Source organism: Nicotiana sylvestris, chromosome 12 (assembly GCF_000393655.2).
Source record: "Nicotiana sylvestris chromosome 12, ASM39365v2, whole genome shotgun sequence".
Classification (NCBI taxonomy): domain Eukaryota; kingdom Viridiplantae; phylum Streptophyta; class Magnoliopsida; order Solanales; family Solanaceae; genus Nicotiana; species Nicotiana sylvestris.
The window spans coordinates 83,956,170-83,970,950 of NC_091068.1; positions in this window are offsets into that span (position 1 = coordinate 83,956,170).

A 14,781-nucleotide genomic window follows, 5' to 3' on the forward strand; every position below is an offset into this window, starting at 1 on the left:
TACGGCTATGGTGGAATGATCTAGGTGTTGAAGGACAAAATGAGGTTAAGAAATATCTGAAAGGTCTTGTGGGTCTGTTGGAAATCCAGCCTCGGGGAGATATCATAAGAGCTTTGGTTACCTATTGGGACCCGGCGCACAATGTTTTTCATTTCTCTGATTTTGAACTCACCCCGACTTTGGAAGAAATGGCCGGATACATCGGGAATACTGAGTTTCCCTTGAGGGAAAAATACTTGGTCGCCCCAAGAGTCGTCACGGTACATCGATTCCTAGATTCATTGAAGATACCTAGAACAGTCCACAACCCGGATCTGGCAGCCGGATTTTGTACTCCATGCTTCATATATGATAGGTACGGTCATGAGGGGGGATTCAATAATCCAATCAACAAACTGTGAAGCAAAGGAGTTCGTCAGAAGTGGGACGAGCACAGACAGGTAGCGTTCATGATAATGTTCCTGGGTCTTCTGGTATTTCCGAGGAAAGATGGAAACATCGATTTGAAGATATCTGGGGTCGTCAGCACTTTACTCACGCAAAGTGACAGTACTCTCGCGCCAATGGTGGTATCTGACATCTTTCGAGCTCTCACAGCTTGTAAAGCTGGGGGAAATTTCTTCGAAGGTTGTAATTTGCTCCTACAGATATGGATGACCGAGCACCTCTGCCATCATTCCGAGATTTTGAGCCATGGTTCCCCGGAAAAGACCCGCATAGAAGAATCTTACACGAGAACCAGAGAGATCATTTGGCCCAAAGGAGTCCTGGCATGGACCTCGTTCTTGCAAGCTCTTACTGCCAGCCAAATACAATGGACGTTGGGATGGTTGCCTGTTGATGAGATCTTATATATGTCGGCGGCTAAAACTCATTTCTTACTGATGGGGCTTAAGAGCATTCAACCTTACGCACCCGGCCGAGTTTTGAGACAGTTCGGAAGATGCCAGACAGTACCTCATGAGGAAGATCTTAGCGCTCAAACAGTTGAGATAAGTCCTAACGGACAGTTCCCAGAAGCGAAGATTCGCCAAATCTGGAATGAGGGTCAATATTTGAAATCAGATACTTGCGTGCGGGATCGAGCCAAAGGAGAAACGGCGCCAGGTTACCTTGCATGGTATAGAAGGGAACTCGAGCATGAAAGGCCAGCTAAGAGACCCCACATCCGGGATTTCACCGAGTCATCGCAAAGGCATTGGGATTGGTTAGCAAAGGAAAGAGGTTATTGTGCCGAAATCAGCAGATTAAAGCAACAAGTAGAAGGCATGAAATACGAGCACAGCGTGCAAATTGCTACCGATCTGGGAGAGCGGAACAGGTTTAATTCAAGAAAATGAAATGCTCAGAGCCCAGATCAAACAGATAAGGTTGGATGCAGATAGACAACCAAGGCGTCGATCGGACGAGCAGCTGATAAAAGGGCTAAAAGGTGAAATCAGGGAATGGCGAGATGGCTTGGAGAAATCTGAAAACATCATAGCAGAGTTCAAGGCACAGTGGGATACAAGAGCAGATAAGCATCGCAGATACCTGAATCAATTGGAAGGCGACCACGAGAAGACTGTTGCTAAAATAAAGAGAGAGATGGCAGCACTTGAGATCAAAGCAGCTAGTCAGGCCAAGGATTTCCAAATTGAGAGCAGATACTGGTATGACTCAATAGCCCAGATGAAGTTGGAAGTACGGCGATTGAAGCATCAACACGTACAAGATGTTCAAGTCTTCAAGATATGCAGCGATCAGATAAAGCACCTGCTTGTAGAGAAGAAGCAAACCAGAGATAGGATCAAAGCCGTTGCCCACGCCATCACCAGACGATGTCTACGATGTGAGAACATGTCTAGTGTTACCTTCCTCTCGGCAGTAATGGTTTATGTCAAGCAGACTATGCACGAGCTAGAGCAACTTGAGAGGGATATCACGCCTAGGACCGCGGCGAGGCCGAACGATGCCCCGCGGAAACCAATTTTTAAAACCATAATGCATTCATAGGTCAAATCTGTATCTTAGCATCTTATGCCTGTTTTTCCATCAGGGTGATTTTCAGTCTATTTTGAGTCTAGGTTTATTTTCAAAGTTTGCTCTTTCTTTTGCAAAATGTAGCTTGTAATAAAACGTTTCAACAATAAAGAGGTTGTTTCTTTTACGCTCATTCGTGTTTTTCGAACTACGCAATGATCTGATTCACGCAGGCATCGTGATACGTAGGCAATCCTCATCGGATCCGGTCGCATTTCTTTTACTGCGAAACAAATAAAATAAATAAAAGAAAAAAAAAAAGAAAAAAAAAACTAACAAAAAACGCCGGAATGACGCATGCTCTCGTAGCAAACATATAGTAATCCACTTAACTGTATAGATGCATCATGCCCAACGTGAGATTAACTATCTGTTATTTGCTACAAATTAACCGTGCGTTTGTCATTGAGCATTTCCCAGGGTTTTTGAAAAGACGGTTGGTTTGGTGAAAGTCTGGCCTCGCACTCATATTTCACGAGGTCAAGGAAAAGTGTTCAACCACCTGTTGTTAGGGCCAGAAGCAGTACTCACACTTACTTCACCAGGTCGAAAGGAAGTGTGGAAATGTCTTCAGAAATTCCATTGCAAACGATCCCTGTTTCTGAGGAGAGCTCAATCTCAGCCGTCCTCACACCTGAATCCACAGCTGCAGAGGAAAATAGAATCCTACGGCTCCGCATGTTGGAAATTCTGGACGACTGGAACAATGGGAAAGAGCCGCCAAGTGTCGTCCCCGGATTCCCTGAATTATTCTCCAGGTCAAGTGGGACTTATAATGTCCCCATAAATTATCCTGCTACCCCATTCGGGTACCCAGCCACCTCAGCCTTCTCCGCTGGATCACCTTCTGAACCTCATCCCCGAATGTCGGCCACTGATGCAAGCATGAACATCTTTACTGCATCGCCTTGCCCGGTTACGGCACAACCTACCACATACAAGCCAAGCCTTGACTCATCATCTTTTACATTCCAAGCCCCATCGTTCTCAATGGAACCAACTAGGTTCGCTACCAATACTAATCCTCTACCGCCTCAGTGTGAGCTTGCACCCGGGCAGGATCAGAACCCCAGATTTGCAGAACAAAATGAGATTGCCAAAAGGATGAGAAGCCTTGAACAAAGTCTGAAGAATATGCAAGGATTGAGTGGGCAAAAGAGCATCTCTTACGCCGACCAGTGCATGTTTCCTCACGTGCACCTGTCAACGGGTTTCAAGACCCCCAAGTTTGAGAAATACGATGGGCACGGTGACCCCATTGCACATCTTAAGAAATACTGCAACCAATTGCGGGAGCCGGCGGAAAAGAAGAACTGCTAATGGCATACTTCGGGGAAAGTCTAGTAGGGATAGCTTCAGAATGGTATATGGATCAGGAAATGTCCCGATGGCATATATGGGATGATCTCGCCAGAGATTTTGTAAAACAATTCCAGTACAACATCGACATTGCGCCAGACCGAAACTCCCTGTCGAATTTGAAGAAGAAGCCTTCAGAAAGCTTTAGAGAGTATGCTATTAAGTGGCGTGAACAGGCGTCGAGAGTGAAGCCTCCCATGGATGAAGTGGAAATGGTCACTACCTTTCTCCAGGCTCAAGAGTCAGACTATTTCCAAAACATGATGTCGGCTATGGGTAAGCCATTCGCGGAAGCGATCAAGATTGGAGAGATGGTGGAAAATGGGTTGAAAACGGGAAGGATTTTGAGTCAAGCAGCCATAAGGGCAACCTCTCAGGCCGTCCAAAGCGGATCTGGAGGAACGACAAGGGGGAAGAAGAAGGAAGAAGCGACTATGGAAGCCTTTGAAACAAGGGAGTATCGTCATCCCAGGCCCCATTTTCCGGAAAGAGCCCCACAACACTATTACCCCCACTCAAATTTGGCATATGCTCATCAGCCTTATATGGTCATGAATGCCCAACCTTATAACCATCCACCACAACAAGCCAACCGAGGCCCAGCTCCACCTCCCAGAAATCAGCCTCCTTACCGCAACCACTATAACCCACAACCCCCGCAGAATAATTACCGCCCCCAGGAGCCACCCCGACGGCGGACTTTCACGCCCATCGGTGAACAATACTCTACTTTGTTCCCTAAGCTAGTCCAGTTGGGTTTCTTGCAACCAATTCCCCAAACGAGGCAAAACCCAACATCGCCTTCTTACAAAGCCGGAGTCAGATGCGCCTATCATTCAGGAGCCGAGGGACATGATACAAACGACTGCTGGTCATTGAAAAGAGTGGTCGAAAATTTGATAGAGCAGGGGAAAATAGTGCTAAGGGACGAAGAGATCCCAAATGTGACTAACAATCCATTGCCCGCTCACAATAATGGGCCGCTGATCGGCATGATTTGTGAAGACAAAGAGTTCGACCCTGCTTTGAAAGCCATAATTGCCATTGTCGACACGGGGAAGAGGCCTGAAATAGACCAGAAATCAGAAAAGGGGGAGGAGGCCAAGGCTGCAGAGAGCAAGCCTGAAAAGAAGGTGGAGAAGAAAGTGGTACCAGCAAAGGGTGGAGTTCTTTACATACCGCGAGGTCAAGCCAAGAAGACGCAGAACTTCGGGATCAAAAAGACAAAACCTATGTACGTGCCAAAAGGGGCCTATGTGGTCCGGGGGACGATTCAACCACCTCGGCTGAATGAGCCAGTGGTTATCGGACGCGTGCCACAAAAGCCAATGACCAACCCGTCCACAGTGCCGTGGAATTATCAAAAGACTTTGGTGATGTACAAAGGTAAAGAGGTCATGGGAGAACTCCCAGAAAATACTTTCGTTGGAAGGTATTCAAATACCCAAGAACTGAGCAACGCCACACAAAGGCGCTTCCCGCCAAAGAAGCCCGTAAGTGTTGAGGAAGCGGAATTGTTCTTCCAACAAATGGAAATGCCGGATTACGAAGTGATAGATCAGCTGCGCAAGTACCCTGAGCAAGTATCCATGCTGTCATTATTGATGAGGTCAACCGAGCATCAAAAGATCCTGCTGAAAACCCTGAATGAAGCATATGTACCAGTTGAAACCTCGGTGGAGCAACTAGAGCGGATGACAGAAAGATTCTTCGCCGTCAACCAAATCTCTTTCAGCAAGAATGATTTACCCCCGGAAGGAGCAGCACACAACAAGGCTTTGCATCTAACAGTTAAATGCGAAGACTATTATGTCAAGCGGGTAATGTTGGATGGAGGCTCAGGCGTTGACATTTGCCCGCTCTCCACGCTACAAAGAATGGAAATTGGGACCGGAAGAATCCGACCCAACAATGTCTGCGTAAGAGCTTTCGACGGCATCAAGAGAGATACCATGGGAGAAATAGACCTGTTGTTGGTCATAGGACCAGTCGAATTTCGAGTAACCTTCCAGGTGATCGACATGGACACATCCTACAATTTCCTCCTTGGCAGACCTTGGATCCATGCGGCAGGAGCCGTGCCTTCCACTCTTCACCAGATGGTGAAGTTCGAGTACGAAGACCGAGAGATCGTGGTCCATGGGGAAGATGAGCATGCCATTTATCGGGACCCATCCATCCCGTACCTTGAACCAAGAGAAGGAAGCGAACATACGGTCTATCAAGCTTTCGAGGTTGTACTGACAGAGCAGCACGAAGAAGGAATACCCTGCCCCCAGCCTTTCTTGTCTAACGCCTCGTTTATGGTGGCCAAAGAAATGATCCGGCACGGATTTAGGCCAGGGAAGGGACTTGGACGAACCCTTCAGGGAATAACAGAACCCGTTACTTTGCCAGTCATCAAGAAACCTTTTGGACTAGGTTTTAAACCTACTCCAGCAGACGAAGAATGGGCAAAGAAAAGGAAAAATGAGGGTTGGAAATTACCTCAACCACTGCCGGATTTATATGCAACTTTCATCAGGCCGAAGTATGTTGAAGAAGATGATGAGGTCTTCACAGCTGAGGAAATCGAGGAGATATGTGGGGCAATGAGGGAAATGCTCTACGAGATCCACATGGTTCAGCCAGGTGAAGGAACGAGCACTGCTGAGATGCTGTACATGGGGCCGAGCGCCCAACTCCAAAACTGGGAGGCTACGCCATTCCCGACTAGACGGAAGTCCGGGTAGACCTGTCCTGCCACCTTTCCTGTGTCACAAGTTATCTCCAGGACATAACTTGAACGTTTTCTTCTTTTCAATTGTTGCTTTGAATTCCTAGTTGTAAACATTGTTGTCTTCCAACTTTCCAAAGAAAATATATTAAAAAAAAATCATCATTGCTTTCCTATTCTTTCTTTTGTTCTGATTTTTATCATTTTTCCTTTTATTTTCCTTTTCAGTCCTAATAATGCGGCTTTAAATATGACATGCTTGCGGACTTCACGCCCGGATCACAATGAGTTATTTAACTGCGAATTAATGAACCCAGAACCAGAATATGATGCGGAAGAGGCTTTTAGGGAGATAAACCGAGAGTTGGAATATTTCGAGAATAAACCTAAGCCAAATCTGAATGACACTGAACCGGTAAACTTAGGAACCCCGGAAGAAGTCCGGGAGACCAAGATAAGCATTCACACGGACAAGAAAACGCGAGAGGCGATAATTCAACTTCTTTCTTGAATTCAAAGACGTGTTTGCTTGGTCATATGATGACATGCCGGGACTAGGTGTTGATCTAGTGGTTCACAAATTGCCGATTCATCCTGATTGTCCTCCAGTTCAACAAAAGCAACGAAAGTTCAAAACTGAGGTCAGTGACAAGATTAAGGAGGAGATCACCAAACAGTTGAAAACGGGAGTGATTCGGGTAGTCCAATATACGACATGGTTGGCGAATGTGGTTCCAGTACCGAAGAAGGACGGGAAAACTCGAGTATGTGTAGACTACCGAGATTTGAACAGAGCAAGTCCTAAAGATAATTTCCCGCTGCCCAACATCCACATCCTCGTTGATAATTGCGCCAAACACGAGATACAGTCTTTCGTAGATTGTTACGCTGGGTATCATCAGGTATTGATGGATGAAGAGGACGCCGAGAAAACTGCCTTCACCACGCCTTGGGGCACCTACTGTTACCGGGTCATGCCATTTGGTTTGAAGAATGCTGGGGCTACTTACATGAGGGCCATGACTGCCATTTTCCATGACATGATGCATCAGGAAATAGAGGTGTACGTGGACGACGTGATAGTCAAGTCCAGGACGCAAGACAATCACATCCAAGACTTGAGGAAGTTCTTCGAGAGATTAAGGAAGTATGACTTGAAGCTAAACCCAGCCAAATGCGCTTTCGGAGTTCCGTCGGGCAAACTTTTGGGCTTCATCGTAAGCAGGAGAGGAATCGAGCTAGATCCAACTAAGATAAAATCCATCAGAGATTTACCTCCCCCAAGAACAAAGAAGGACGTGATGAGTTTGTTGGGCAGGTTGAATTACATCAGTCGGTTCATTGCCCAGCTGACGAGCACGTGCAAGCCCATCTTCAAGCTGTTAAGGAAAGACGCGGCGATCAAATGGACAGTCGAATGTCAAGAAGCCTTTGATAAAGTCAAAGAGTACCTTTCGAATCCCCCGGTCTTGGTCCCTCCAGAACCGGGAAGGCCACTTTTCTTGTATCTAACAGTCTTGGAGAACTCTTTCGGCTGTGTCCTCGGGCAACACGACGTAACCGGAAAGAAGGAGCAAGAAATCTACTACTTGAGCAAGAAATTCACCAGCTACGAGGCCAAATACACTCTGCTGGAAAGGACATGCTGCGCTCTCACATGGGTTGCTCAAAAGCTAAGACATTATCTCCAAGCCCACACTACATTCCTCATAAGCAGGTTGGATCCTTTGAAGTATATATTTCAGAAACCAATGCCTACTGGGAGACTGGCTAAATGGCAAATCTTGCTTACGGAATTCGACATAGTTTATGTCACCCGCACGGCGATGAAAGCCCAGGCGTTAGCAGATCATTTGGCCGAAAATCCGGTTGATGAGGAATACCAGCCATTGGATACCTACTTTCCAGATGAAGAGGTAAACACCGTAGAAGTGATCTCGGAGGAAGCTCATGTTTGGAAGATGTTCTTTGACGGAGCCGTGAACGCCAAGGGTATAGGGATTGGGGCAATTTTGATCTCGCCTTCCGGTCAGCATTATCCTGCCACAGCTAGACTGCGTTTCTTTTGCACAAACAATACAGCTGAGTATGAAGCCTGCATTATGGGCATGCATATGGCAATCGATCAGGATGTCGAAAACTTACTGATTATGGGAGATTCTGAACCTGATCATCCGGCAAGTTCAAGGCGAGTGGGAAACTCGGGATGTCAAACTTATCCCATACCGACAACATGTGGAGGACCTCAGCAAGCGCTTTACCTCAATAGAGTTCAGGTATATTCCGAGGTGTCACAATGAACTGGCAGATGCACTTGCTACTTTGGCTTCAATGTTACCCTACCCGGGCAACGCCCACGTCGATCCTTTGGAAATCCAAATCAAGGAAAGACACGGTTACTGCAGTGTAATCGAGGCAGGATCAAATACGCAGCCTTGGTACCATGACATCAAGAAATTCCTGAAGACACAAGAATACCCCGAGCACGCTACAGGAGATCAAAAAAGGACCATTAGGCGACATGCAAGTGGTTTCTTTCTGAGCGGCGAATTGTTGTATAAGAGGACCCCGGACCTCAATCTCCTAAGATGTGTCGATATCGAGGAAGCGAGAAAGATCATGCACGAAGTACACGCAGGTGTGTGCGGACCTCACATGAACGGGTATGTCTTAGCGAAGAAAATCCTTAGAGCAGGTTATTACTGGATGACCATGGAAAAGGATTGCTTCAGCTTCGTTCGGAAATGTCATCAGTGTCAGGTGCACGGTGATTTGATTCATGCACCTCCCACGGAACTGCATCCCATGTCTGCGCCTTGGCCATTTGTCGCCTAGGGCATGGACGTCATTGGACCAATTAAACCAAAGGCCTCGAATGGACACAGGTTTATACTGGTTGCCATCGATTACTTCACAAAATGGGTAGAGGCTGTCACTCTCAAGTCGGTCACCAAGAAAGCTGTAGTGGATTTTGTACACTCAAATCTTATCTGTCGCTTCGGTATTCCTGCGACTATCATTACAGATAATGCAGCAAACTTGAACAGTCACTTGATGGGAGATGTGTGCGAGCAATTCAAGATAACACACAGGAATTCCACTCCTTATCGGCCAAAAGCCAATGGTGCTGTGGAAGCTGCAAATAAAAACATCAAGAAGATTTTGAGGAAGACAATACAAAGTTCCCGACAGTGGCATGAGCAGTTACCTTTTGCATTATTGGGGTACCGCACTACGGTACGCACATCGGTGGGAGCGACTCCTTATCTTTTGGTTTATGGGACCGAGGCCGTAATACCGGCAGAGGTAGAGATTCCTTCACTTCGAATCATTGTCGAAGCAGAAATCGAGGACAGCGAGTGGGTTAAGACTCGGTTAGAGCAATTGACGTTGATTGATGAAAAGCGGATGGCTGCAGTTTGTCACGGACAGTTATACCAACGAAGGATGGCCCGTGCTTACAACAAGAAAGTCCGACCCCGGAATTTCGAAGTAGGTCAGCTGGTACTGAGGCGTATTCTGCCGCATCATGAAGAAGCAAAAGGAAAGTTTGCCCCAAATTGGAAAGGCCCATACATCGTAAGGAAAATATTGCCAAGAGGAGCATTGTATTTAGGTGATATCGAAGGAAATGACCCCGACACAGCAGTAAATGCAGATGCAGTTAAGAGGTATTACGTCTAAATCATACTCCAGTGGTCCTGACACGTTGAAAATGGCGAAGGCGTTTGTTCCCCACTACTTCCCAAACACTACCCAATCCTCTCCACCAACTTTTGAGCCGCTTACAAAACAAAAAAAAAAACAAAAAAAAAGAAAAAAAAAATTTGATTGAGGCCTGAACTACGTTTGACTTGATTCCGAAAGGATACGTAGGCAGCCTCTCCCTGAGGTTCAGTCACACCAACAATAAAATCCCATTCACCCTGAAATTGAAAACCGGGGCACGTCGAGCAGTTGAGAAGTTAGTATCACTACCTCTCTTTACCAAGCACAAGCCTTCAAATCAATTACCAAATATGGTGGGGAATCAATAAGCGTCACAAACGAAGACCATCACACTCTGAATTGAGAGAGATAAAATGAGAGAGTCTCGGCGGTGAAAACCTTCGGGCACCACGAGGCGACGGGAGAAGAGAAACCAAAATGAGAGAGCTTGTTTAGTAAAAACTCGCAAAGAGTGCTATCAAGCGATGACAGGAAGAGAAATGAGAGAGGTCAGCCAGCGAAAACCCGCAAAGGGCGCTGTTGACCGAAAAAGAATGACGTCATCCCAAGAAAGTTTCGGCAGAGTGCCACCAGTTTGGAATCACAGATCCGTTCTGGTTCAGGAAAACGCAAGCTCTTAGAAGGTCAGACATCCAGTCCAAAAAGCATGTCATTTAAAGCCAGCGTTATCTTCCTCAGATAAGTCTTTCTTATCCCGAAAAGGGTATCCCTTTTCTGATTTGTTTTCCCCTTTCTTTGTTTCTTTTCGAATCCCTTTTGCATTTTAACCCCGAGTTCAGGACACACCGGAAAGGACAGGTGGCAGGTTTGTTTGCACGGAATCCCGTCTCATGAAGGAAAGCACCTCATCTCGTTGATATGATTACCCAAGCATGATGAATCATGACGTTTGATGGTGTTCCGGAGTAAAGAAGAAAGAGAGAAATCTTGAAATCTTCCCCAGCAAGTCCACCTTCGGACAAATCCCCACAGAGTCTCCCCCTGTACAAAACCCCACAGAGTTTCTCTTTTTGTACAATCTCCCACAAAGTCTCCCCAGTAAAAAAAAAAAAAATCCCCGTTGGAATTTCATCAGCACATCCCTAGCGAGTCCTTTTGTAAATATTCCCCAACAAGCTTACCCCAACAAACCCTGGGAAACCCGTTTTGAAACAAAAACCCAGCATACCCCATTGTACAGAATCCGCAAAAAGAATCCACTTTGTAAATATTCCCCCCACATAGCTTCCTTTTGTACAAGTTCCCACAGAACACCTCCAATAAAATCCCTGTTGAGAACCTTCAATCAAAACGGGACAAAAAGAAAAAAAGAGGCCTTACGAGGCAAATCATCACAGAATCCGGAAATACAAGCCTGAGCAGTCTAAAGGTTTCGCCATTCGAATCAAATCAATGGCGGGACTTCGCAACAGAAATAGAGACGCAACAAAGCAATTGGGAACGATCAAGGTCACCGAACCAACCGTCGTTTCCGAACTAACAATTGTTCTTTGTCTGAAAAGTTGAATGATCCAAGACAACCATGCAAGAAGCGGGTGTCGCCCAAAGAAGAAGGTACACGGGTACAAGAAACATTTTGGCAATAAAGAATTCACTCAAAAGGTAAGTTCCCGCAAAACTCCCTTTTATCTTCTATTAAAACAAGAAAACTCAAAAATAGATCATGTAGTATTCTCGAACTTTATCCCCAGCCGATCAGCATTAGGGTTTTAAACCCTAAACTGAACTTTTTCCTTTCAGCCAGCATTAGAAATTTAAACTCTAAACTGAGCTTTTTCATGCAATCAGCATTAGGGTTTTAAACCCTAAACTGAATTCTCTTTTTGGTCAGCATTAGGGTTTTAAACCCTAAACTGAACTTTTTCCTTTTAGCCAGCATTAGAGTTTTAAACTCTAAACTGAGCTTTTTCATGCAATCAGCATTAGGGTTTTAAACCCTAAACTGAATTTTCCTTTTAGTCAGCATTAGGGTTTTAAACCCTAAACTGAACTTTTTCCTTTCAGCCAGCATTAGAGTTTTAAACTCTAAACTGAGCTTTTTCATGCAATCAGCATTAGGGTTTTAAACCCTAAACTGAATTTTCCTTTTAGTCAGCATTAGGGTTTTAAACCCTAAACTGAACTTTTTCCTTTCAGCCAGCATTAGAGTTTTAAACTCTAAACTGAGCTTTTTCATGCAATCAGCATTAGGGTTTTAAACCCTAAACTGAATTTTCCTTTTAGTCAGCATTAGGGTTTTAAACCCTAAACTGAACCTTTTCCTTTCAGCCAGCATTAGAGTTTTAAACTCTAAACTGAGCTTTTTCATGCAATCAGCATTAGGGTTTTAAACCCTAAACTGAATTTTCCTTTTAGTCAGCATTAGGGTTTTAAACCCTAAACTGAACCTTTTCCTTTCAGCCAGCATTAGAGTTTTAAACTCTAAACTGAGCTTTTTCATGCAATCAGCATTAGGGTTTTAAACCCTAAACTGAATTTTCCTTTTAGTCAGCATTAGGGTTTTAAACCCTAAACTGAACTTTTCCCTTTCAGCCAGCATTAGAGTTTTAAACTCTAAACTGAGCTTTTCCATGCAATCAGCATTAGGGTTTTAAACCCTAAACTGAATTTTCCTTTTAGTCAGCATTAGGGTTTTAAACCCTAAACTGAACTTTTCCCTTTCAGCCAGCATTAGAGTTTTAAACTCTAAACTGAGCTTTTCCATGCAATCAGCATTAGGGTTTTAAACCCTAAACTGAATTTTCCTTTAGTCAGCATTAGGGTTTTAAACCCTAAACTGAACTTTTCCCTTTCAGCCAGCATTAGAGTTTTAAACTCTAAACTGAGCTTTTCCATGCAATCAGCATTAGGGTTTTAAACCCTAAACTGAATTTTCCTTTAGTCAGCATTAGGGTTTTAAACCCTAAACTGAACTTTTCCCTTTCAGCCAGCATTAGAGTTTTAAACTCTAAACTGAGCTTTTCCATGCAATCAGCATTAGGGTTTTAAACCCTAAACTGAACGTTTTCCTTTCAGCCAGCATTAGAGTTTTAAACTCTAAACTGAGCTTTTCCATGCAATCAGCATTAGGGTTTTAAACCCTAAACTGAATTCTCCTTTTAGTCAGCATTAGGGTTTTAAACCCTAAACTGAACTTTTTCCTTTTAGCCAGCATTAGAGTTTTAAACTCTAAACTGAGCTTTTTCATGCAATCAGCATTAGGGTTTTAAACCCTAAACTGAATTCTCCTTTTAGTCAGCATTAGGGTTTTAAACCTTAAACTGAACTTCTCCTTTCAGCCAGCATTAGGGTTTTAAACCCTAAACTGATCTTTTCACGCAATCAGCGTTAGGGTTTTAAACCCTAAACTGAATTTTCCCTTTAGTCAGCATTAGGGTTTTAAACCCTAAACTGAATTCTTCCTTTGTTCGGCATTAAGGTTTTAAACCCTGAACTGAACCTTTCCCAACTAGTCGGTATTAGGGCTCCAACCCTGAACTGAGCATGCATATCCTCTTTCATTAATTTTACGAACTTCCTGGTGAATAATTAACGAAATTTTCCTAGTGAAACTGGGGCAGAAAATTTCGTTCGTTTGTTTTCTCCCGCAGGTCTGACCTCGAGCCACATGGATTGAAATGACCCACGAGATGAATCCCAGTTCGGAATCAAAAAAGAAAAAAGAAAAAAAGAGAGGATGTCTCGAGATATCGGAGTAAATGCAAGAAGGATTGACTCCAACGTTTAATTAAGGGCCTGAACCTTGCCAATCGCGTCTCACTCAGTATCCCAGAGGTTAAACAAGTCGCCGCAACTCGCAAGCATCAAGATTCAGATCGGAGTCTACAAGCAGAATCAGCTAAGACCCAAGATCAAGTCGTAAAAGAATCATAGATAGGAATCTTGTAACTAGCAGTTGACGTGCATATAAGTAGTTAGTTCAGTTTCCAATTTTCGTTTGGTTGTAATAAGGCGGTCAGTGACGTAGCAGTGACAACAGCAGCAGCAGTAGCAGCAAGCATTGCAGTCCCATGGTAGTCCCAGCTACCAAAACTTCTCGAACTACATTGACCTGATTCCTGTTTAGCCCAGGATATGTAGGAAATCTTTGAAGCAAGATTCGGTCAGATCTTTCAAAAAAACATGCTTCATACGGAGTGGTCCATAGGCAAAAATCGCTCATACACGCTCACTTTATCTTTGCACGAAAACTCTTCGTGTTTCCGAACAAAGAGGGGCAGCTGTGAGCACGTGATTTTTGTTTCGCACGACAATCGCTCCAAAAAAGAAATAAAAAATAATAATTGGCCCTGCTGTACAATTTTTGGATTTCTGTGCGGCACCTTGTTGATTTATTTGTTGACTTCGGCCCATTTTTATTTATTTACTTTATTAAAACAAAATTCAAAAAAATATATGTGTCCTGCATAATTCGAACCGTAATCCGGTCGTTAAATAGAAAATCATGAACAGGCATCTTCGTCCGTGATTTTATTTTGTTTAACTTTACCTGTTTTGAAATATTTTAGTGTGTGTGCAAATAATTGTATTGAGTGTGTATTTAATTTTAATTTGATTTTTTGGCTTAGTTTTGTTTTAAAATAAAAAGGAAATAAAAAAAAATAAAGAAAGGACCCCTTCCCTTCCGGACTTAAAATTGGCCCAAACAAACAGCCCAAAACCCAGGCCTGCCCGGTCCAAGTCCAGCTGATGCCTAGAGAGTCCAAACGACGTCGTTTCAATCCAGTGTGATCTGGGCCGTTGATCTCAGATTGATCAACGGCCAAGATCACTTTCCCATACCCACGAACAGAACCCGACCCGTTTACACCCAGACCAAACCCAAACCCTCAACACTTGAAACGACATCGTCCCACTTAACCATCAGATCCAGACCGTAGATCTAAATTGATCTAACGGTCGAGATCCGTCCACCCACTAACTATATAAGCCCATAATCCTACCCTGCCCCCCTA